Below are 25653 nucleotides of genomic sequence, written 5' to 3' on the forward strand. Positions count from 1 at the left end.
GATCTCCCCATATGTTGCTCACACTTGCATTTGACAGCAGTGTTTCTATGTGTGTGTAATGCGATCTCCTCATAAGTTGCTCACACTTGCATTTGACAGCAGTGTTTCTATGTGTGTGTAATGCGATCTCCCCATAAGTTGCTCACACTTGCATTTGACAGCAGTGTTTCTATGTGTGTGTAATGCGATCTCCCCATAAGTTGCAAACACTTGCATTTGACAGCAGTGTTTCTATGTGTGTGTATTGCGATCTCCCAGTAAGTTGCTCATGCTTGCATTTGACAGCAGTGTTTCTACGTGTGAGCAATGCGATCTCCCCATAAGTTGCTAACACTTGCATTTGACACCAGTGTTTTTATGTGTGAGTAATACGATCTCCCCGTACCTTGCTCACACTTGCATTTGGCAGCAGTGTTTCTATGTGTGAGTAATGCTATCTCCCTGTACCTTGCTCACACTTGCATTTGACACCAGTGTTTCTATGTGTGTGTAATGCGATCTCCCCATAAGTTGCTCACACTTGCATTTGACAGCAGTGTTTCTACGTGTGGGTAATGCGATCTCCCCGTAAGTTGCTCACACTTGCATTTGACAGCAATGTTTCTATGTGTGTGTAATGCGATCTCCCTGTAAGTTGGTCACACTTGCATTTGACACCAGTGTTTCTATATGTGAGTAATGTAATCTCCCTGTACCTTGCTCACACTTGCATTTGACAGCAGTGTTTCTACGTGTGAGTAATGGGATCTCACCGTAAGTTGCTCCCACTTGCATTTGACACCAGTGTTTCTATGTGTGAGTAATGCGATCTCCCCGTACCTTGTTCACACTTGCATTTGACAACAGTGTTTCTACGTGTGAGTAATGGGATCTCACCGTAAGCTGCTCACACTTGCATTTGACAGCAGTGTTTCTACGTGTGAGTAATGCAATCTCCCAGTACGGTGCTCACACTTGCATTTGACAGCAGTGGCAAGCATGATGAAGCAGTTGCATCTTTGAAGTACATTGCTTTGTGTGTAACATATGCTGATAACCTTACTGTGGTGGGAGCCTATGGTAATTACCTGGACTCTGTTTAACCAACTGGTATGACACAATTAATGATTCAGTTCATACTTTTCCTATACAGAAAATATTCTGAAATTAAATATATGTTTTTTTAGGAGGCTCTACATTTGCTATTTACTGTTTCCTCTATAAAATATATTGCAGAAAAAAATCAGGCACTCTCACTATTTAAAAAGTCCCAGAAAGGGTTTGCCACACTTAGCAAGTTACCAGACTAGACAAAACAGTTAAACTGCTTCTTCTTTAGTAACTCTGTCTAATCAGGCAAGAATATCGTCACCTAAAAAGTTATTTTGCTTAGATTTTCCAAGTGATAATTTAGGTGATTGTTCTTGTGACATGACAGTATACATGTGACTGTGTGTGTGTGTGTGTGTGTGTGTGTGTGTGTGTGTGTGTGTGTGTGTGTGTGTGTGTGTGTGTGTGTGTGTGTGTGCTGTAACTTATATCTCTCAAATGCCCCCAATTTTGTCAAATATTTGATCAGTTCAACATGGAAATTGTGGTTTGAAATAAAACTGTTGAGGACTTCAGTCACTAAATAATGACAGACATTTTAGTTTTGGACTTCGTATTCTTCAGAAAATTAATGCAAATGTAAAACATGTCATACTAATAATGTGGGTCTATATCACAACTTCGAACTAACAAAATTTTGATTGTTGTAATATCGAACCCTTATGTCGAAACCCAACAAAACCGAAAGCACAGAACAGCAATTTTTTTCCAGGGAAAAAAATCGCTGTTCCGTGAAAAAAAAAAAAAAAAAAAACCTTAACCTTAAACTTAAACTGAAGTGGGGGGCTTCTCCCCTCACCCCCCACTTAAATATACCAACTCTGAGATCGCACCACAGTGGAGGAAACAGCAAAGCCCCGAAAACGGCCCACCGATTTTTTTACCAGGGAAAAAGTCGATGTGCTGGGACTTCTCTATTTTCCACTTTCGGACGTTAGGGTTCGATATTAAAACGTTCGGACTTGTTTTAGTTCGACGTTGTAATATAGACCCTAATAATGTTTTAAGTACATAATAACAATATTTCCAGTCTGCTCCAGCTTTTGAGAATTTGTCTCTCTTATTGTTTTTGGTGTGCACGCCACTATTGGATCAAAAAGCTTTAAAATGCACCTCAGAATCCAAAAAAATAAAAACATGGCTTCTGGGGCCGAGGAGACCCCAGAATCACAGCTTAATGCACATATTTCTCCATGGGTATTACTGTACAGCCCTGGCCAGTCAAGGTGTATTGAAAGAGTGACTGAAAAGCAAAGTTGAACAGTAAGACTGACTTTCTTCCTTTGGTCAGGATTTTTGTTCGGTCATCAATGGCTCAGAAGATTGGGGGAAAAGCTATAAAATGTATTTCAGAGCATCTAGAAAACCATGATTTAATTCAGATATTTTCCTCATATTTACTGCAGTACAGCCGTGGTCAGTTAGGCTACATTGAGACAATCCATGAAAAAGCAGAATATTACAACAAAAGATGAGAAAAAAGAAGGAAAACATAATTAAGGTGGACACAGGACAGTAATATGGAATGTGAAATGGAGGGGGCGGTGATTTGAGCAGCAGGGACCGTCATGAAAGCTCTCTGCAGAAGGCACTATTTCTGCTAAGGTGAGCCCTAAAAGTATGCATATTTCATTGATTACTGTGAATATACTGTTAGGTATACTCTGCTTATTGTTTATCTAGTCCACATATTATTTGAGAGTAAGAAGATTTTTTTATAGCTTTCCATTTTTTTTGTTGTGTGTGTGTGTGTGTGTGTGTGTGTGTGTGTGTGTGTGTGTGTGTGTGTGTGTGTGTGTGTGTGTGTGTATGTGTGTGTGTGTGTGTTATTTGTAAAGCAAGTTTTATCAAGTACAGTCAATTCCATTTCTATGATTTATTCTGAGTGGGAGTGTGTGTCTGTGTGTGTGTGTGTGTGTGTGTGTGTGTGTGTGTGTGTGTGTGTGTGTGTGTGTGTGTGTGTGTGTGTGTGTGTGTGCGTGCATAAGTGCATGCGTGCACGTGTGTGTGTGTGTATACATATATATATATATATATATATATATATATATATATATATATATATATATATTATCCCCACAGACCGTCCAATCTCCACACTTACCTATACTCACACAGCCTTTCCCCATGTCGGCATCGGCGTTGGTGTTGTCATCTCGGTCTTCAAGTCAGGTAGAACCATATATATATATATGTGTGTGTGTGTGTGTGTGTGCAGGCATGTGCTGTAACTGCTGTGCATACCCAATTGATTTGATGGGGGGATTGTTGCAGACTAAAAATCATGACAAAGTTACTGACAGTTTTTTGCCCGCAATGATACTCAGCTTTTTTGCCGCGCAGAGACAGTAACTGAATTATTATGGGGTGGTATTCATTTTGTCTTCCGACACTGAGCTTTAGTTATTTGGCTTGCACTTACCTTTCAGTTTTCCTCTGTTCTGGTCACATGATGGCTTATATGCAGGCTGATCATGGTAATTTGCCCCCCCCCAGACCTTTCCAAGTATGATATGTGGCCCCTAAATCAAAAACGTTGGATACCCGTGTTCTAGAGGGATCCAGTATACATTAGCTTGGGATAAAATGGCTGACAAGCATTCCTGCTTGGTCTGTGCTTCTCATACCAAGGCTTTTGCATTCCTACTGAAGCAGAGTCCATCTGATGGACATTCAAAAAAAAAAAACCTAACTTGAGAAGACGTTCTTATATGACCAGTTATGATACCCATTTGAACTGTCAGGACACACTATAGCGAGTCCTGAAACATGGAGACTGAATGGTAGAAAAAATTAACTTATATATACCAAGTCCGAGATGGCCATTTCCCAAAATATTCCCTGTTCGCTGATACATGGTGATCTCACAGTTTGTATTAACAAGTTCAGAGGATGTGGAGGAGCTTGCCCACACATCAGGGGTGCAGGGGGGCTTTACCCCAGCAAAAAAAAAGTTTAAAGGAGAAAAGCAACATTCAAACGTTGTTCTTCTCTTAGACTTTCAATCTTTTTTTTTGTGTCTGTCAACACTCAGCGTTACAAGTGCCAACATTTCAATAGTGAGCCATGTACTCAGAAAAACATGATTTCAGAGCACTGAAATCACTCCCTCTGTTCTTGGGTATACTGCCTTTCATGTCTTCAGACCTACTGGCAATTGTGGAACAGTGTCAGTATTTCTCAAGGATATCCTCACCTTACGACAGATTCCCTGGAACATGGGATTTGAACTCCTAGAAGTCGAAATCACCAGAATTAAGAGTACCTAACACTTCATAGCCAGCTATAGAACACCACGATGGCTATCTTAATGAATTACTGAAATTCTCATTAAACCCAAGGCCTTTCTACTGGGGGACTTCCACTATCCATGAATAAACTGGATGACCTACCCTAGCAGTGGTCGGTATGCTGAGTGCTCCCATGACATTATAAATGCTAACTCTCTTTCCCAAATAGTTAACCATCCTTCTAGTGTCCCCAGTGTCCTGGATCTGGTCCAAACAAATATGTCCACTTCTTGCACATCTTCATGTGTGCCGTCATGTCTTGTTAAATCAGACCATAATTTAGTGACCTTTTCATTTAAAGCTGGTAGTGCTTCCCCTGTAAATAGCTCAGTGTTTAGGGACTTCTCAAAAGCAAATATTGAGTTACTTGAAGAGTTAAATGCATTTTGCTATAATCCTTTTCTGGAAGATCCCATTGCTAAAGTTGCTACCTATGCCTCTGATTTCTACTCCCACTTAAATAGTTGTACTGATAAGGCAGTCCCCATCCACAACAAATATGATAAGAAATTTAAAAAACAAGCCAAAGTGATGGAACACTTGTATAAAAATTATACAACAACAGGAACAAACTGCAAACCAACAAACAGCTTAAGGGAACCACTGGGAAGGTGAAAGCTGAATATGAATTTATAACAGCTACTTAAAACCAAGAACAACTGAAAATCTTTCTTTAACTATGTCAAGAAATTAAGAACTAACACCCAAAAATGTTTAGAGCTATTCCACAATATTATTATATTCTCTGACCTAAATGAAATAGCTAATATCCTAGATAACAAATTTAGTGAACTTTAATCCACCCACAGCTATACCTCTTCCACAAGTTCAATGATCTCAGCTACCCTCTTTAATTACTATAGAACAAGTTCTGTTAGCTCTCTCAAAAACTAATAATATCTCACCCATGAGTCCTGACCACATACCACATTGTCTGATTATTAGTGCCATATATGGCCTTTTTGAATCCCTGCTTAACCTCTTTAATCTAACCCTCTTCATTGATTACATTCCCAAAGCCTGGAAAAAAAGCCACTGTAATGCTACTACAGGAGGGCGGCCCAACCACTGACCCTAGTAACTGCAGATTCATCGGCCTCACTAGCCTCATATGTAACACTAATAAGTGCATTTTCTCAAACTTGAGAAGTCTGGACATTGAAAATCTCCTAACACTGGTCTCTCATCAATTTGGCTTTAGCAAAGTAAAGTCTTGCCTCTTTAATCTAATTAATTTCCTTGAAAAAATAACTGAAGCAGTGGAGAGTGTTTATGTAGTCCGTACAGCATATCTGAACCCGGCCAAAGTCTTTGACACTATTCCACATGCAGGCATTACTGATAAACTTGTAAATCTGACTATAAATCATTATATTATGTGGTGGATAGCTAATTGGCTGTGTGACAGAACCTATGTGGTTAGGGTAGCGGGTGACACTTCTGAAAGCAAAAAAGTTACAAGTGGTGTACCAGAGGGCTCAGTTTTGGGCTCTCTCCTATTTGGCATACTTTTTTTTAGACCTACAGGCCTATGATTAACTAAGTTTTCAGATGACTGTTAATTGGATGTTGTTATTCAATCTTCAACTGACTCACAGTTGCTTCAACATGGGTTAGACAATATTAACAATTAGTGCAAGGACAATGGTCTCAAATTAAAGTTAAAAAAGTAGCATTGTTCGTTTTGGTAAACAAAACCATTTCATTTAACATATACGAGATGCATCCCTCCAATCAGACACTGTTGTAAGGTATTCTGGGTATTCTTGTTGATCATTCCTTGTCATTTGACCATCATGTTTCCACAGTAGTTTGAAAAGCCTTTTATCTGAGCCATCTAATTTCCAAAGACATCTCCACTAGATCCAAACCAGTCTTAATTCCCTTTAACTTGTATCTCATCAGACCCATTACTGAATGTAATGAACCTTTTGGCATGTATTTATTTAAACAGATCACACCACTTGAGAGACCCCAGAGATACACAATTAAAGATTACTGAACTCAAAAATCTCCGTTATCAGGAGCAACTGGAACACCTTTCTCTGCACTCAGTCTCTTTCAGACGCCTCTGTGGAGATCTTTATCTAGCTTATCATGCCATGAAAGACCTAACCTTATTTGAACTTTTTCTTTGTGAACTAATGCTAGCTCATACACTCATTAAAAAAACGAAACCTTCCTCAGCAGATAAATAAGCCATGCTGGCATGATAGATTAATATCCCAATGTATTTCTCACCTCTTTAACAAACTTTCACTAAATGTGCAGCATCCTTGCCACATATCTCTTTGTGTTTGATGAGTGCTTTAGGTGTAACGGGTCTGGGATATGTTGTTTCCTACTAACAGTGGTCATCAGTGATCAGTGTTGCAGTGTTTGGTTTACATTGGGCCTTGCAACTACTAGTCTATTGTGCCTTGGGAAGGAAGTTTAAATGCCTCAGCGTATGATACTTTAGTATGGATATGTGCGCTGTGATATAGGTAAGTGATGCTCACAGGATGTGTTTGCTTGTAAATGTGTGGCCACAAATATGGCTAAATACTTGCATCTCTCACAAATAGGCAGTGATGAGTTAAGTAAAATATCCTCATCTGTGAGCATAGTACAGTTGTGTACACCTACCATAAATGTAGATGTTCGAGTGTCTTCACTGTTGCAGTCATGACTGTAGGGTTCTCCCCTGCCGGCAGGCAGTCCTCGGTCGGCCAGAATCCCAAAGTCTGGGTCCGGCGTCGGCTGTTCAACCATGCTCCCTGACATCAGAGCGCCAAGAGTACAAAGCTGACATCCGACGCCAGGGGTTGGTGAAGGATAGAGTGAGTCAGGTGAAGCTAAGGCAGGAAGAGGTGATGTTGAAATTCTAGCCAGTGGAGTTTTTTAAGGAAAGGCAGTGCTGTGAATGATATGGGAGATTACTGGCAAACCTAGCTATTTTATTGTGAGTTCAAGTTTAGTCGACAGATTCTTTTGGAGGTTAGTTAATATTGAGTCAGCATATAATAGAACAGGGAGTAGGTAGGCTTGAGCTAAGGACAATTTAGATTCTTGAGTTAGGAATTTTTTGTTTCTGTAAAGTAGTCTGAGTTTTTGGTGTGTCTTTTTAATGTAATTATTGATGTGGATGTCAAATTTAAGTTTGTCATCTACCTAAACCCCAAGGAGTTTAGTGTGAGATTCACCTTTGATAGTAGTGTTATTTAGTGAGGAAACTGAGAAGGTTGATTTGAGGTATTGGAGAGACTTGGGAAAGAAGAGAAGACGTTTAGTTTTATTACAGTTAAGTAGAAGTTGGTTGGCTGTGAGCCATTTTTCAGCCGAGTTCAGAGATTCTTGGGTGAGGGTGAGTAGGTGAGGTAGCTTGCCAGATGTGGAGATGACAGTGACCGCATAAGAGTGGAGTGCGGGCAGGACTGGTAGAGACTGGTACATCCACTTGGACCATGTCATAATATTTGTTTAATAAGGCAGGAATATTGTTTTACTTCTTGTAAACAGTCCTCCCTCATCCAATATGCAGATGACTTGACTCTCATCTCCATCTCGGACAATATCTCCAATCTCCACACTCTTACTCAACAGGCCTTCCTATCCACTGAACAGTGGTTGCCCAGGAATCTGCTCATTCTCAACCCTAAAAAGACCAAACTCTTATTATCTTCCCCCGATCTCTCTCGCCTCAAATCCACCCTTACTATTACTTCCTCTAATAACACTGTTATGCAACCTGAAGCTCACACTGAACTCCTCGGGGTCATCATAGATGATGAACTCAAATTCAACTTGCACATCCTCCAAAGTATAAAAAAGACTCACCAGAAACTTGGTTTACTGTATCGCAACAAAGAATTTCTAACTACAAATGCCAGACTCTCCCTTGCACTCCTCCCCTCCCTACTATATGCTGCTCCAGTACTCCCCAGCATCCAAACTACTACTTTAAACAAACTCCAACAAACTTACCACAAGATAGCTAGATTTATCACAAACTTCCCATGCAATACACATCACTGCCTTGCCCTAAATACTCTCCACTGGTTAGAATTCCCCCATCTGTTACTGCTGTCACAATTTCAAATGCTACACTTCATTCTTTACAAATCTTCATCCGGCCCTCCTCTCTCTTCCTTCATCTCTATCTACACTCCTCCGCAGACTCTCCATACCTCTAATCAGCAACTACTACAAATCTACCAACCCAAAAAAGTAGCTGGCAAACTCCTATATAAACACTCCGTCGCCCAAGCCTGGAACAATCTCCGAAGAGACATTCATTCCATTATTCACCCATCCCACTTTAAAGAAAAACTCAAACTTCATCTACTCAACTCCAAAATATGTCCTTGTCACGCCCCTACTTAAGCCCCGACAACCCTACTACATACCTTCTCAGTCCCTCCACATACAGCTAAGTACTTGTCTATTGTGGATACTTACTAAACTCTACAATTAATATTGTTGGACTTAACTCTTTTTGTAAATATGTAAATATATTTTTTAGTCTGTAAAATATTATGTATATATCACGTGTTTGTATTTCTGCTTTGTCTCTCTAATGCTCTTGTATAAATGATTTTGACCATATTTTTTGACTCAAATGTTTGATTCTCTGTAAACTGTTTGTTTTTTTTGGAGCTTTTCTCCTCGTGTCTCCACTGAAAATGGGCCACAAACCCATCTGGACCAACCCGGTTAACAAATATCAGTAAATAAAATAAATAAACTAAATATCAAGCTGCTTCCAAATGAAACATTATTCATTTTGGAAATGTTTCAGAAATAGAAAATTCCCTTATATGATATACTGAGGAAATACTTTCCTCAAAATCAGACTCAGTAAAAAATAAAAGGAAAATCTAACAAGGCTAGACTTTCACTGTCTGACTCATTAAACCTCTTGTATTAGAGGCAACATGGGATCGGCTGAGGATGACTTTTTCATGGACATTCAGAACTGCCATATAGCTGAAACATCTGATGTCCTTAAAGGGTCATTTGCATATATCCCATCTTAAAGGCACCCAGCAGTGTTTAAAATAAAACAGAAAATGTTTGGAAGAAATTCCCTGAAAGGAACTGATTTGCCAAGCACTAAAAAAAAAAAAAAAAAAAAAAAAAAAACAGAAGCTGACTGCCGATCCCCTGAAGTCCAGGAGGAGCACTCTCATAGGTGGCAAGAAAGTACAGAAGAGATTTGGTGCAGGTTTTGCTGCTTTCCCATTAGCTGAAAAGCTTGGCACGTGTGTGGATGGAGGGAGCCAAAGGCTTTGGAAGCTGGCCGGCTGCTAGATCCTTAGCAGGATATAACCTATATAGCAAAGGCCATACTGCCCCAGTGATTTATGCTAGATCCTTAGCAGGATATAACCTATATAGCAAAGGCCATACTGCCCCAGTGATTTATGCTAGATCCTTAGCAGGATATAACCTATATAGCAAAGGCCATACTGCCACAGTAATTTATGCTAGATCCTTAGCAGGATACAACCTATATAGCAAAGGCCATACTGCCCCAGTGATTTATGACTAGATCCTTAGCAGGATATAACCGACATAGCAAAGGCCATACTGCCCCGGTGACTTATGCAAGATCCTTAGCAGGATACACCCAATATAGCAAAGGCCATACTGCCCCGATGATTTATGCTAGATCCTTAGCAGGATACAACCTATATAGCAAAGGCCATACTGCCCCAGTGATTTATGCAAGATCCTTAGCAGGATAAAACCTATATACCAAAGGCCATACTGCCCCAGTGATTTATGCTAGATCCTTAGCAGGATACAACCGATATAGCAAAGGCCATACTGCCCCAGTGATTTATGCTAGATCCTTAGCAGGATACAACCTATATAGCAAAGGCCATACTGCCCCGGTGATTTATACTAGATCCTTAGCAGGATACAACCTATATAGCAAAGGCCATACTGCCCCGATGATTTATGCTAGATCCTTAGCAGGATACAACCTATATAGCAAAGGCAATAATGCCCCGGTGATTTATACTAGATCCTTAGCAGGATATAACCTGTATAGCAAAGGCCATACTGCCCTGGTGATTTATGCTAGATCCTTAGTAGGATATAACCGATGTAGCAAAGGCCATACTGCCCCAGTGATTTATGCAAGATCCTTAGCAGGATATAACCTATATAGCAAAGGCCATACTGCCTGGGTAATTTATGCTAGATCCATAGCAGGATACAACTTATATAGCAAAGGACATACTGCCCCGGTGATTTATGCTAGATCCTTAGCAGGATACAACCTATATAGCAAAGGCCATACTGCCCCAGTAATTTATGCTAGATCCTTAACACCCCGGTGATTTATGCTAGATACGTAGCAGGATACAACCTATACAGCAAAGGCCATACTGCCCCGGTGATTTATGCTAGATCCGTAGCAGGATACAACCTATATAGCAAAGGCCATACTGCCCCAATGATTTATGCTAGAGCCTTAGCAGGATATAACCTATATAGCAAAGGCCATACTGCCCCAGTGATTTATGCTAGATCCTTAGCAGGATATAACCTATATAGCAAAGGCCATACTGCCCCAGTGATTTATGCTAGATCCTAGCAGGATATAACCTATATAGCAAAGGCCATACTGCCCCAGTGAGTTATGCTAGATCCTTAGCAGGATATAACCTATATAGCAAGGGCCATACTGCCCCGGTGATTTATGCTAGATCCTTAGCAGGATGCAACCTATAAAGCAAAGGCTGTACTGCCCCGGTGATTTATGACTCAGCCTGGTTCTCAAATTCTCTCATAAAATGACAACCATGATATAATTCCAATAGTCAAATTGCTTGAAAAGCAAAAGCAGAGTGTATCTATGTACTGGAAGTACTGAATAAACACTTAAGAGTTTACAATACTTTATTCAGATGCTGTAGTGTGAGAAAGACTAAAACATTGACTTACATTAACTTAATAATTTAAACAGTTAAAATAGATGCAAACTATTAGCTTAAGACCAAACACAAGATAGAAACAGCTGAAATCTGCTATCCCTACCAATAGCAGCAACTTAAGTGGGAGTAGAAGTGAGAAGCATATAAGACTTAGCAGTGCGGTCCATTGGCAGTGCATTTACTAAGGTCATTGAATAACAGAAGAAGGTTTGATTTTAAGGAATCCCTAAACATACGGGTATTTGGAGGGGAAATACCGACGTTAAAGGAAAAGGACAGTGAATTCTGGTCTAATTTAATAATTTAATAAAGTGAAAATGATGCGCATGGATGTGAACAGAAGGGGACGTGCTTGTAAGTCATATTTATGAAAGGAGAGAGGCATCGAACAGAATCATGTTGTTACATCAAACACTGATCTTACAAACCAAACACTAAAGTAATCATACCCTCTGTGGGAGGGACTTGCTACACATAGATATATTGTACTCCAAAGTCACGCAACACTGGGGTAAACAGCAAAGTCCAGTACCACTACAATCATTTTTAGAGTAATTCACAGAATCATCCATTGCTAAAAGAGTACTAAATCTACCAACATGCTTCCACTAAAGCAGGCATTCGAGTTCGAGGGCTCTTTGCCAAATTCTGTCCAAAACTGTTGGCTATGACAGAATTTGACTTAACACTGAAAGGATGTCTGAGGCCTTTTTTATGGTAAAACTGCCTGATATGTTTATTCCTAAAACTCTCCCTTCCTTTATTACAATTTTGCCCTATCCTGATGTATCTTTTTGTTGGAAGTTCAGTCCAGAGAGGTACTGCAAGAAGCAAAAATCTAATGCACTTATCCTGTCCCAGGTGTAGCCCACCTTTTACATACAGGCTGTGGCTGAGAAAGGGCGCACACAACACTTACTCAGAATAACCATCTGCTAGTTCTTGCATTTAAGAAAGAATGAATTTGAGAAACAACTTCACTAAGTTCTTCTTCACAGACTACAGGGGGTTTTGGTGTTTTCATTATCCTAGCATTTGGCTAATGGCATGCCTTCTGTGCAGTTCCTGAACAGCTATAATAGAACTCTATGTCCCCACAAAAAAAAATAAAAAAATAAAAAAATAAATAAAAAGAAAGAAAAATGTGCAGTGTAAATAGTTGATAACAAATTCCTTTGCCACAGTTATTACTCTAAAATAGGGGGACATCTACTTCAACAGGTCACAAACAGTCGTTAAGACGTTGCATTGTTTCTTCCACTTTCAGTACTACAAAAAGGGGTTCATATTATAAGCACGAAAACTGAATCGCACGAACACGTATTGAGTGACACATAAAGGGCAAAAGCCCAAAACATCGAATCCCAAACACGACAAAACCAACAAAGAAATACTGTCACTAACTGTTGTATGCAGGGGGGCAAGCCCCCCTGCACCCCCCTACTTAAATATACCAACTCCGAGATCACACTCCATTGAAGCAAAGGGAAGAATTCCCTACAGCGGTATCCGTTCATACCTTCGATATTGTGATTTTTCACTCTTTACATGTCGCTCAATACGTGTTCGCGCGATTCAGTTTTCGTACTTATAATATGATCCCCAAAAAGTACTTCTAAGTGATCCGGCATGCCTCAGAAAATGAGCTGCTTTTGATAGGTCGTGGTGGTCCACTTCACTTTGCTGTATTCCACTTTTTTGTGCTCTTCTGCACTTACCCATTCCTACCCACCCCACTAAATTACATTTATACCCATATTATGTCTTTGCCCATCTGTATCATACCTCACATGTGGGTCGGCCATTGTGAAACTGACGCCCTAAGTCATCCTGGCCTACTCACACTATCAAGATTACTTTATTTCTTCCTTTTTCTAACAGGACGCCTTACTCTTCAGTTTCTTTCCTTCAATTATTCATTTATTCAACATCTACACAAAACTGTACTCTCAGAGGAGAAAACATCTGTATTAAGCTGGGGAGACTGGAGGTGGCAAGGCCCTCAAAGCCATTGGGGTTGTAGATGTCCTGAGGTATATTTTAGAGTTTTTTAAACACCCTTTTCATCCAGTGATTGTCAGAAATAAAATGATCAAAGAGAAAGAACAAAAGAAAGAAAGAAATGTAGTCTTACTGTTCAAATTTGCTTTGTCCTGCATACTTTGAGCACATCCTAACTGATCAAAATGACAGTGTATTAAGTGCAGTGGAAAAAACTGGGTTGGGGGGGGGGTCTATACTTTTCTTAATTGCTCTGAGATGCATGTTAGAAGCCATGTAGTTCTAGATGTTCTGAGGCATATTTTAGTTTTCTAAACAAGCTTTTCATCCAATGACTCCTGAACAAAATCATGATAAAAGAAAGACAATAAAGTTGTTTAAGTAAACTTACAACAACATCAGAAGTTTGAACGATCACTGCTGCAGAAGCCTAAGCTATATGGGTTACATCCTGCCAAGACCAGCTGTTGTATCCTTGGCAGGATATAGCCCATACAGCTAAGGCCACTGCAGCAGTGATCAATATGATGAACATCATGACATATTTGTTGTCAAACATATATAAACACTACGGCTATTTACTCCCTTCCAAAAGACAGTCACCTGTACATTCATCAGACGCTTGATTGTGAGGAAAATGAAAACAAAAAACAAAAAAAAAAACAACTACAACAGTATTTCCAACTTGTTTCTATAGACAGTACAGTGCTCCTATACAAGCTACAGTGACTCTCCATGTGTCCCTCTGACGTTTGTGAGGAAAGTTAAAGAAATAATGACCACACTGTCCCCAGTGCAATACAAGATACAGCATCTCTGAGGTCTGGGTGGAATTTTAAAGAAATGATGGCACTGTCCCCACCCCCACGTGCACGTACAGAGACTCTAATGAGCAAGTGACAACAGGGTCAGTTACTTTCAGCCAGACAACCCCCACCAAGCAGTTATAACCCCTTCTGTGTATAATTCAGACAAATGATTGTGATAAAAGAGGATGGCAGTGTAATGTATTTCACTTTTGTTCCAAAGAAACATTTGTCACACATTAAAATATGACATATTGCTTCACATAACCACATTAGTTATATAAAGCAAAAATAATACACAAACATCAGCAGGCAGCTAGTAATTTTCCTCCATGGAAGACAGCCACAGCAATTATACTGACTCTGTGCATATCAGGTGTCCAGTTATGTACTCCATCTTACTTTTCACAAATGCACACTAGTCCTTCAAAGCTAAATACTGACTGCTTAAACTTAGCAAATGAAAAGAGAGTCCGTTACTTTCATCCAGCCAACCACAACCCCCCACCCAGCACTTATAGTCATGACATCTGATATGTAATACTATCACCTAATTAGTATCTGGCTAATATACAGTGTTGCACAGCTACCCGTTTTGGAGAGTACCCCATGAAATGCATCATGCACTTAAACATACAGCACCCATTTTTGAGAACCAGCATGTTACACTAGCTACTCATTTCTCTCTTGAATCCTGCAAATGTATAGACATCACCAGAACTTTTGCTGCACAAATATTCTAAATCAATCTGCTGTTTATCACTGTTGGTTACATATTTCAAAAATGGGCAATATTACGTCATTTGTTTTATGCTGCTCTGTTGTTTTATTATGTGAATGTAATACTTTACTATTCTCTTTTTTTGGTGATATTTTGGCACCCCACTGCCTGTAGACCATCATCTCATACTGATCAGTTGGCCAATTCGTTCCTTGTATGGCAAGAGCTGCTCCCAACCTATTATTTGTTCCCTGTGAGGTGAAAGCCAATTGAGGAACTATCATCTTAGCAGCCATTAGAAAAGTTTATATTATACTACCTAATCCCTTCTGCTGATGGTAATGTGGGCTCTGCATCACCACAAAGGGACTGCCGATGCCCCTGATATAGAAGCATGCCCACTCCCTAGCACACCAGTGAAGGGACTATCATATCAGCTTGGGCACGCCCACCAATCCCCCCCCCCACAAAGTGCATATATCCAGGTTAGCAAAACAATCCAAACATGTTTCCTACACTGTGGCATGGAGGAAGAAATCCCTCTCTAAGCCACAGGTGATCTAGGTTTGGAAAGCTACTTAGGTGCCTGTAGGAGATGGCTGGAGAAAATGAAACTGAGTGGCCATTGCTGGCTTGCCCTTCCAGGGGAAGAAAGTGACTCTGGTTTGCCTCATGGGTGATAACTAGTGTGAGTATTGGGAATTTACCTGGTGGAGTTCTCAGCTGGCTGAGCTTGCACTGGTACTTTGAGATTACTTGAGGGACAAGTTTGAAAGTGGTGGAAAGCTTGTTTAGGAACCATGTCTATGAATAAAATCCTTACACTGGTATTGTACATTTTCACCATGCATCTGAGGGGAAACTGACATGTGGCAGCATGCTTCTCCTCAGGAGCAGTGATTGAGAGCTCAGAGGATTCAGTAGTGGGTGTTCCCAAGGGGAAAGCGTAAGCTGCCTCCTAGGACTAGAATGCTGGCATACTCAATACCACCTAACTGTTGCAGGGATATGAAGGGCTTATAGGGATTCCCTGCTAGGAATGAATGGGCTGCAGGGCTGTAGGGGTCTCATCTAACTCACAAATACCTGACTCCTACTGTGCCAGAACAAATGTCACAGCTGGGAGAAGATAGGACAGTCACTGGGCAATGTTGTGAGGGGGAAGCAAGAAACAAAAAAACAAATAATTCAGTAAATAAATGCATAAAGCCTTGGAACAGCCTACAAAAGTCCACAGATGAACCTGAACCCACTCTGCATGACTTAAAGTGATACCCATGACCTGCAGGTCTTAAGCAGCACCTCCCTGGGTTGAACAAGACCATTATGAGGTGCATATTTAGATAGGGAAACAATGAAGTGCCTTTTACCCTCATCAATGTGGTCGCTACTGATGTTCAATATATCTGGTGTGATGAAAGCCAAAAGGAGGCATTTTGAAGTGTTAGTGACAAGCTCCTACACAAAACTGGAGGAACCTTTTGAGCACTTCCCAATCTTAACGTGCAGGTCAACATCCTGAAGGTGAGAAAAGCACAGCCAACCCCCTCAGGGGACAGACTGAGGGGTGATCAAATAAAAGGACTCCTTAGGGATGAAGGTGTTGAGACTCCATAAATCCAAAACTGGTTGAATTTCTTGAGCCTTTTTTAGTTCCTGATCTTTGCTGGTGTGGCTGAACCTCATGGACTGTTCTTTTTTCTAAAAGTATCCAAACCTCCTTCCTTGCCAAGTTCTTCACGTGGGGGGGGCATCTAATATAGGCAGATGCATGAAGTGGGTCAAGAAGCTAATTGTATTAACAATCCTTCGATTATCTCCATGCTTCCATGCACTGTTGGTTAATGCCAGTCATTTCAATGGGTAGGGGGTATACCTGCCCCCGACTATTTCCTTCCATGGGTTGTCAGCCTGGGGATCAGGAATGTTGCCAGCCACCCTGGGGCCACCTGCAGCCTTCTGAAATCTAAGAAAAAAAACTCAACCCTTGGGCCACTGTCCTTGTGGAAACCATCAGGGGAGGGCTGTTGGTTCCTTTACTGGCAGTCCTGCTGGGAACCATATAGTATCTGGTGGAAAGGTGTCCTGCTACCTCCTCTAGGATCTGGGATACTATCGGGAAGAGTGGAATTTTATAATTGTATACAGCAGTAAGGCTTTCCATTCTCTTCTAAGGTTTCAGAGACTCATCATTCACTGGAACAAACAGCAGATGATATTTTACACTTTTTAACATTTGTTAACCAGGTAAGCAAACTGGTACAAGGACCACTTTCCGCCAAGACCTGAGGCAACAGTGGCAAAACAGAGCATAATATATAACATACAATAGCAGTAATATGACAAAATGTTAATTTTAAAGTGTATATAAAATAATATATACAGTTAGTAAATTGCTTTTAAAAGTAGATAAATAAATTAAACAGCTCTATGAGTCAGAACAGGGTACTCCTTTACGAGGGCAACATAAAATGTTATAAACTGTTCATAAAATATTCTTCAAATTCTGCATTTACTGATGTGAATCACTTATATGGTTACAGAAAAGGAACATCGCAGGGCTAACTGCACATACAGATATACTATGATTACTTGTCATATTAACATAGGCCTGTGTTTTTAATTCCTTCACAGAGCCTTGTAATGGTAAATCCCTGAAAGATGGCTTAATATCCCTGGCAAAAGGAGAAAGGTGAAGCTAGGAGTGACTGATTACACCTATGCAAGTTTCTGCCACACTGGCAAACCCATTCATGGCATCAGATACCACATGGGCCATCACACAGCCAGTTGTTGATGCACTGGAAACCTGCACCTTGAGTCTTTCTTTATGCCCACCATTAAGTATTCCATCTACAGAGTGTAGTACTTCATAAAGGAAGTCTCTTCATAAGTTCAGAATCTTTGTAAGTCAGTTTAGGAGTCGCACAGACAAGCTGAAGGATGCAGTCACTCTCTCACAGACAAGCTGAAGGATGCGGTCACTCTCTCACAGACAAGCTGAAGGATGCAGTCACGCTCTCACAGACAAGCTGAAGGATGCAGTCACTCTCTCACAGACAAGCTGAAGGATGCGGACACACTCTCACAGACAAGCTGAAGGATTCGGTCACTCTCTCACAGACAAGCTGAAGGATGCGGTCACTCCCTCACAGACAAGCTGAAGTATGCGATCACGCTCTCACAGACAAGCTGAAGGATGCAGTCACTCTCTCACAGACAAGCTGAAGGATGCAGTCACTCTCTCATAGGCAAGCTGAAGGATGCGGTCATGCTCTCACAGACAAGCTGAAGGATGGGGTCACTCTCTCACAGACAAGCTGAAGGATGCGGTCACTCTCTCACAGACAAGCTGAAGGATGCGGTCACGCTCTCACAGACAAGCTAAAGGATGCGGTCACTCTCTCACAACAAGCTGAAGGATGCGGTCACTCTCTCACAGACAAGCTGAAGGATGCGGTCACGCTCTCACAGACAAGCTGAAGGATGTGGTTACTCTCTCACAGACAAGCTGAAGGATGCGGTCACTCTCTCACAGACAAGCTGAAGGATGCGGTCACGCTCTCACTTTCCCAGCCTGTCTAGAACTCATGATTCTCTGTCCAGAGGTCAGGCAGCTGGCAACTGAGGAGTGGAGTAACTCTCAAGGACCGTAGCAGACAGTATACCATGGGACTTTGGTGTTTCTACCCAGACAGACCAGTCAGTGGAAGGACAGAATATATGGTTTGCTTTAGCCATGGCAGTGGATGCTCCAAGGTCTGATAGTCTACATTCTGTAAAATATCCATTATACAATGACTGTTAGCTAACTAGAAAGCCTGCAACAGCATCCTACAAAGGGATGGGACAGCATCTGTAGGCCACCCTCACTGTTCTTGCATCTACTTCAACATTCCTTTCCAAACTTGGGGTGATCAGGAGGAGCTAAAAGGAGGAGTGTTGGAATATCTCAATGACCTCTCATGAAAATGTTCAAACTACTTTGTTTTCCCACACTCTTTTTGGAATATTTTGGAATAGTGATGAGAACTCATCAGGTTTTATACGTTGTTTAAAAGCTGTCTTGTGTTTGTCATTGAAGTAATTTAGTGGAGTATTTTACATTGGATAAATAAATTGAGCTCTGTTCCAGCCAAGGAGTTGTGCCGTCCTGTACTACATCCCTACTAGACAGAGACACAGTAAACTAACCTTAAAAGGGCTATCTTCTGTGACCTACTATACAGAGGCACAGTCAACTAATCTAAAAGGGTGGCGAAAGCCAAACACACTCTGGCTAGGCTTATAAATGGCCTAGGGCAGGTAGCCTAGTATCAACCTATGAACCTATGATAGGAAGAGGGGAAAGAAATAAGGGGGAGGCGGGCACCTGTGGTGCTCAACAGAAGGTGAATCAGGAACCTGAAACAAGACAGGGTCAAGTCTCCTAGAAGGGAAAGGAAGATTCTGAGGATCATCGGGAGACAAAGGCACTGCCAGGGTCCGAGTCTAAGGATCATTGGGAGACAAAGGCAGGGGGATCCAGTGTCTGTCTGCCTGGGATGACATGCTGGACAAGCCACGCTGCTTCGCAAGGGACGGCTTGCACCTGTCACCCCTGGGATTCCGGATATTGGCAAAGGCTCTTGCCACCCCCATAGTGCCTTTTTTAGGCAAGGCTCAAATTCTAAACCTACCACCCTAGAACACAAAAAAGGAAAAAAACTAAGGGTAATGCTGCTCAATGCCAGAAGTCTAAATCTCAAAATGCACGCACTCGAGGCCCTTCTCAGTATGGAGAACATCGATGTCTGTGCTGTGACAGAAACCTGGTTCAAGGCTCCTGAGAGCACCCCAGAGCTATCAGGTTTTACCTCATATCATGCGTTCCGGCCCCAAAATCTGGACAATACCAAGAAAGGAGGGGGGGTATCCATATTCATCAAGGACACCCACACCTCAAGACTGGTGGCAACGCACGATGCATCGGAGACCATCCAGGTGCAATTAACCATAGGCAAGACTGCTCTGCAAATTGTAGCATGTTACAGGCCACCCTCACAAACTCAGGAACCTCACATGGCCTTCCTGAAAACACTAGAGGGGATAAATGTATCACCAAACACCATCATACTAGGTGACTTCAATTACCCTAATATAGACTGGGAACACTACTCAAGCCCAAACACCCTAGCCCAAAAGTTCCTGGAATTCATAAACTCAAATGCCATGGAACAACTAGTCACCATCCCCACAAGAGGAGATAACATACTTGATCTCATCATCACGAACATGGGAGCACAATGTTCAACACCGGAGGTGTACCCCTCACTGGTGAGATCAGACCACAAACTAATCTCGCTGGAGGTCCTCATCCCACCCCCACCTGAAATAAAAAAGACCACAGTAAAGAACTTCTCAAAAGCCGACTTCACACTTCTAAAGACTAGTGTGGTCTCCTTTAAGGCCCCTGAGCCGGCGGAAAACAGTACTCAAGCCGCTGAATCACTTACAAATGCCTTCTACCAGCACCTGCAGGACTGCATGGATAAGGCAATCCCAAGCAAAACAAAGACTCTTTGTACCAAAGGCAAGCGTCCAGTCTGGTGGACCCCAGCCATAAACAAACTCTACAACAAAAGGAGGAAGCTACTACAAGATAGAGCAAAATCCTTAAAAGGTAAGACACCCTTGATCACTATAAGTAAAAACTAAGAGCTCTCATAAAATCATCCAAAGAAAATTTCGAGAGAAAAATAGCTAAAGACTCAAAAGACAATCATAAGGCCTTCTTTAGCTATGTTAGAAACCTGGGAGGAAACTCCCAGATATGCTCAGAGCTAGTTCAAAATGATGTGAAGATTACTGATCCTACAGACATTGCCAACATACTGGCTGACAGGTTCAGTGCAAACTTCTCCCCTCCCCAAAAGGAGAGATATCTATACCAAACGATTGCAGCCCCCAAACATCTCCAGCGCCCAAGTGAGAACTGCTCTCCAAAGCAAAAACACAGCATCCATGGGACCTGATGGTGTCCCCGGCTGTGTGCTCCATGAACTCAATGAGGAATTAAACCCACAGCTAGGACAGCTGTTTAATCAAAGTCTTACCTCTGGATACGTACCCAGGGAGTGGCGCACTGCAACTGTGGTACCACTTCACAAAGGCGGTGCCTCCACCGACCCTGGAAATTACTGGCCCATTAGCTTGACAAGCCTTATCTGCAAAGCCATGGAGAGGATCATAATGGACCTCATAAATAAAGACATAGGGAATTTGCAGACTTTGGATCCAACCCAGTTTGGCTTTGTCAAAGGCAGATCATGCCTTTTAAACTTGGTTGACTTTTGAAACAGTCACCAAAGCCATTGATGAGGGAAAGGCAGTCCATACAGCCTACCTCGATCTGGCTAAGGCCTTCGATACAATACCCCATTCGGGTATCATTGAAAAACTCATCAGCCTAAATGTCAACCCATACATCACAAGATGGGTTGCAAACTGGCTGAGTGACAGAACCCACAGGGTCAGAGCTGCTGGCGCCATGTCAGACTCAAAGCCTGTCACAAGTGGTGTCCCACAGGGCTCAGTCCTGGGCCCACTCTTGTTTGGCATCTACTTTTCCGAAGTACAAGCAAACACAGGAGGGTTATGGCTGACAAAGTTTGCAGATGACTGCAAACTGGGCGCCATAGTAGAAAACACATCTGACACAGATATCCTTCAGAAGGGTCTCACAGAAACGGATAACTGGTGCCAGAGCCACGGCCTAAAGTTAAATGCCAAAAATGCATAGTCATACCCTTCGGGAAAAACAAGGTTACCCCTAGCTACCAAATAGGTGGCAATCCACTGAGCACAGAAGAAGTTATCAGGGACCTGGGGACCCAGGTTGATAGTAGTCTGTCATTCGACACCCATGTAGCTAAAGTAGTTAGGAAGACCTTCTACATTGCCCACCTTATCATGAAGGGATTCTCATCTAGATCAAGGGAGGTCATAGTCTCCCTTTACTCATCACTCATCAGACCAATGATTGAGTACAATGCCCCATTCGGAATGTATCTGACCCGACACTTGCAGCAGCTGGAGAGGCCACAAAAGTTCCTCACCAAAAGGATAAAGGGTCTCAAAATCTGTCCTATGCTGCCCGACTGAAAGAACTCCAGCTCTATTCAGTCGCACCGCTTGCTCAGAGGTGACCTTTGCCTAACATACAAGGCCATGTCAAACCCAGATTTGATGAATATGCTTCACCTCAAAAATCTAGATCCATCAGAGCCACAAGGGCGGAGACTTAAACCTTGACACGGCTATTAATAGGACGTGCTGGAGGGATAGATTCATCACCCAAAGACTCCCTATGCTGTGGAACAAAATCCCGGTACATGTGAGGCAGAGCACCTCGCTGGCCTTGTTCAAGAGAAATCTTGACCAATGGATGGGAGATCGCAGATATACCCCAGGGATTACCTCAGTGTCACTGCTCGACAGAGGCACAGCAAAATAATGGGTATAGTTCCCCATACTAAAGGGGTGGTGTAAGCCACAAAACGATGGGCTAAGCTTGTAAATGCCCTCGGGCAGATAGCCTAGTATGAACCTATGAACCTATGAACCTAATTTACAGGGAAGGCTACTGCTCTGGAAGTCTTAATACCAGCTGAATGGGATTCCATACAGCTTTTCTCTGGTTCATCTTCTCTTTTTCATCATGCTGATATCTAGACTTTTGGGGGGAAACTTAGAGGCTTTTGAGAGGTGGAAGGTTCACCCATGATTTTTTTTTTAAGTTTTACTGACAGAAGAAAATTTCCAGGTCTTTTCCATGTTGGCTTCCTGTGGTTTTATTAAACGCAATGCAAGCTAAGCATCATTTAGTGTGAATGAAGGGCCTTAGACAAAGATGACACTTACCTCCACTGTAAATATGTCTGCCACACGGGAACAATATGTCTGCCACACGGGAACATGGAAGATAATGCTTCTCTGTGTTGCAAGACTTAAAACCTGAATGATAGGGAAATCTGATTAACTAGCTACGGTGGGAAAACACCAACAAATGTGTTTTTGAAGGTAGACAGAGATAATCGCTATCAAATACAAATAACTTTCAAACAATAGTTAAAGAATGTTTGAGAATTTATCTGAGAAAGGCTGTCACACTACACTGATGCTGTTTCACTGCACAAAGAGCTGAAGCAGTGAAGCGTCTAACAGTGTCTAAAACTACGGGGTAAGGGATGGCATTAGATCCCGGGAATGATCTACAGTGTCTAAAACTATGGGGTAAGGGATGGGATTAGATCCCGGGAATGATCTACAGTGTCTAAAACTACAGGGTAAGGGATGGCATTAGATCCCGGGAATTATCTACAGTGTCTAAAACTACGGGGTAAGGGATGGGATTAGATCCCGGGAATGATCTACAGTGTCTAAAACTACGGGGTAAGGGACGGGATTAGATCCCGGGAATGATCTACAGTGTCTAAAATTACGGGGTAAGGGATGGGATTAGATCCCGGGAATGATCTACAGTGTCTAAAACTACGGGGTAAGGGACGGGATTAGATCCCGGGAATGATCTACAGTGTCTAAAATTACGGGGTAAAGGATGGGATTAGATCCCGAGAATGATCTACAGTGTCTAAAACTACAGGGTAAGGGATGGGATTATTTCCTGGGAATGATTTGTGTGGAGCTCAGTCTTATCGCTGGTAGCATCACTCCAGAAGTTTATGCAGTCAGGGCTCCTTCACAACAGATCCAGCTTTATTTTTTCTTACAGCTCTCCTCGTCCTGCTTTTTGACTGTTTGACAATCCTTTCTGCTGCTTGGTTGTCAATTTGTCAAAGGCTATATGGTTGACCGAAAGAGACTGCTTCTACCTGTAAGTAGCAATGTTACAGCTGGAGAGCCTGGTACTAAACTGATTACATAAATGTCCAAGCAGACAAACAGCTTAAGATATAGGGCAGCACTCTACCTGGGGGGCAGAAAAGATCAGTTCTAATTCTTAATACTGAGTCACTCAGAAAGAAAATGCTCTTACAAGACAATTAATAACAACACATACGGAATGTATCATGAAAAACTAAGACCAGAGAGGTTTCTCCTTTTGTATTCTCAGCTGTACTTAGGAAGAGTATGCCCAGAAAGAGGTAAAGGAATGCCTGATACAGGATAGTGAAAGTGTCAGGACATCATGGCAAGAACTGAGGTTCCAAAATGTTTGTTCTTGCCTTAAAAACTGGTGTTCAAGATATGGAGCACTGGCTAAAGGGGAGTTTGGAGGGGCAGTGCATGTGAGAGGTAGGTTTTAGAGAGAACATAGTGACAGGCATTACTATTACTGATTTTGATATACCAGAAAATCTGGATTTAAAGCAAACAAAAACGACAGCAGCATGAGGCAGAGAGACCAACGTCAGTGTATACAAATGCAGATATAAGCCTGATCTGTACACCCTGACTTTAACTAGTCTAACCACATTATAACACACGGCCCCGGCTTTACCTCAGGCCTCTCTTTGTTAACTCTTTAATCACCAGCATTTATTTATTATTTATTTACTTACTGACTTACAGTTATTTACCAGGCCAGTGCATTGACCAGTACTGACCAATGTTAGGCACAGTCCAGGCCCAAAAGAATACAATAAAATACAATAGTCTACTTTCTAGGGGAAAAAACACCATTTTTAAGTGCCCCTGATTTTTAAGACTTTGTCCTTGATTTTGGAGGTAAACTGTGACCCATGCTCCTGAACGTACCCCATGTATTTCTTTACTGGCCTCTTTCACATTATTTAGGATACCAGCCTGCTGACCCTTGCACTAAGCCTAACTTCTCACAGACATTATTCACATTTTGTCTTGCTTACCTTCAGAGACAACTTTACTTCTGCATCACTTGCTTGGACACGTGTGAGATCTTCTGCCATTCTGTTTTGCATTTAGACCTTATTGTGTTACTATGTGAAACCTGCCATCTGTTCTGCTGTAGCTCTTATACAGCTGCGCTTTTCCCTTTCCAATCTGTCCAGATCAGCTATGCAAACATACCCAAGCACTTTCATCTCAGATAAGCTATGACTTTTAAATTAATAAATTACTTCCATAACTGCACAAATGAGAAAACTCTAAGGAAAATATGTAATTATTGAGGCAGAATATTTTAAAATATCTATAAAACTGAATTTTGTGAATAACCCACAAAACAAATTGTTGAGTTAGGAAAACAAATACTACTCAGTACCTTCTGGTTACACCCTTTCAGTTTATAAAAAGTCACTCCAGTGATGAATCCCTTGTTTAAAGTGTTTGTCTGATATATTGTGACACCATGCCTAAACTAAACACAGCAATGTTTGCTTAAGTTGAGGCTGTAACATCTAAGCTCTGCATTAAAAACTCAGTTTGGATTTGTACTGCAACTTTGCTCATCTAGTTAATGTTGCTGAAATTCACTATTTGCATATCTGACTCAGACAGATAAGAATACCTGTAAATTACTTTGTTGATATTCTGTTCTGTAAACATTTGCTTGGACTTGAGCTGCTGCTTTGCTCATCTAGTGAATGCTGCTGAAATTCACCATTTCCGTATGTAATTCAGGACATACAATGAATGCTCCATATGTCCCTTGTCCCTGCTTTTCTTTTTTTCTCTTTCTCACTTGATCTTAAACTACTCTTCCACCCTCCCAGTGAACTACAACTACAGTTTCACTTCTCATTAATGCTGCATCTCTCATCCTCTACCTCTCACTGTAATATTAATGCTGCATCTGTCATGCTCTACCTCACAGTGTAATATATGCTTAATATAGC

Source organism: Protopterus annectens, chromosome 7.part0 (assembly GCF_019279795.1).
Source record: "Protopterus annectens isolate FY-2018-M chromosome 7.part0, PAN1.0, whole genome shotgun sequence".
Classification (NCBI taxonomy): domain Eukaryota; kingdom Metazoa; phylum Chordata; order Ceratodontiformes; family Protopteridae; genus Protopterus; species Protopterus annectens.